Here is a 1,780-nt window from a genome sequence, read left to right on the forward strand (position 1 = left end):
GTCAGTCATTTCTGAAAGCAGAAAACAAATGACTTCTTAAAAAACATAGCATAATGATCTCTGTACTTCAATCACTGGGCTTAATCTGTTTGTATTTATTGATATAAATGACATAAATGAATTTATTTATATCCTCTTATTTTGTGTTACTTATTTAGCAAAATTTTATATTTTGTGTTCTTTTTTTTTCTTCTGAATTTAAGGAGTAATATAATTAGCTTCTATGACTTTGATGATGGTCCTTATAGCTGAAATATAGATTGGTTCTGAAGATGTAGATACTTATTTCTATATTTTTCTTTAATAAAATGAAAAGGAATTGTAATCTCTATCCTGATACCAAAATAAAGACATTATCTGGCTTATTCACCCTTGAAACTGCACTCTTACATCTTTATTATTATCTGAAATTTTAGTTACAGTCATTATTAGGACAAAAATTTTTGTTTTTATTCATCAAGTGTTCATTGGAATTACTGTCAGATTTTACACCTTATCATTGATCTGTATTATCTTCTGCATCCCACTCCTTTTGTTTCTGGGTTAATCTCTTATTAAAATTTCTCATATAGTGGGATTTTTAGTAGTTACACAGAAGGTAAGTTTTTTTTTTCCTTTAACTTTCTTTATGTCTAGAAGTTTTATTAGGCCTTATTCTGACACCACTTCTCTGACATCAACTGGATATCCTACACTCCAATTCAAATCTGACCCTGACTATCCAAAGTTAGTGAGGAACCCTTAGACTATAGGAACTGTCCCCCACAATACTTACCCCACGTCAGGTCCCGGCTGCAAATTTGGGGGTCTACCCACACTTTTGGACAACTAGCTATACATTTCCCATGATCTACTCAGGCTTCTTAGTTCTTTAGAATGACTCCTAGAACTCACTGAAATTTCTGTGTTTATGGGTAACATTTTTTTTTGTACTTAGAATATTTTTTGTCAATTAAAATGCATGCTGTACCTCTATTACCAAGATCCTGCAATGAGTATAGGTAGAGCGAACCAGGTCCCGCAGTATGAAAATGACTGTGATGGTTCTGGTTTTATTCAAAAAGATACAATTCAAGAATAACCAAATGAGAGAGACACATAGGGCAAGATCTGGGAGATCCTAGACATAAAGCCCTTCTTCCCATGGAACCAGACTGATTCAACCTCCTATCAAATCAATGTGCTCACCAACTAGGATACTCTTCAAGCCCTGGGTGTCCAGAATTTGGGGCTTTATTACATCATTGGCCAAGTGATTGAGTTCAGTCTATAGATCCTCTTTTATCCCCTGAAGTCAGATGTTGGGACTGTAAGTTCCAATCTTCCAATCACATGTAATGTAGCCTTTCTGGAGTGGTTAACTTCTCCCTTGAAACTGTCTAAACATTCATTATGAGTCATCTGATCAGCATAAATCTAGGCAAGCTGGAAAGGGGCTCTCAAGAATAACAGAAGACATTTATATCACTTGGAAAATTCCAGGGATTATTGAATCTCTGTAACAAAAACTGAGGGCAAAGACCCGATATATTTTTTTTAAGATTTTATTTATTTTCAGAGAAAGAGAGATAGTGAGAGAGAAAACTCTTGGGGAAAAGATAAAGAAGCAGGCTCCCTGTGAGCAGGAAGCCCATTGCAGAATTCGATCCCAGGACTCTGAGACCATGACCTAAGCTGAAGGCTGATGCTTAACCAACTGAGCCACCCAGGTGCCCATGACCACATATATTCTATATTATACCACAGACCTCATTTAAAAAAAAAATAGTTTAGCTACATA

This window comes from Lutra lutra, chromosome 6 (assembly GCF_902655055.1).
Source record: "Lutra lutra chromosome 6, mLutLut1.2, whole genome shotgun sequence".
Taxonomy (NCBI): Eukaryota; Metazoa; Chordata; class Mammalia; order Carnivora; family Mustelidae; genus Lutra; species Lutra lutra.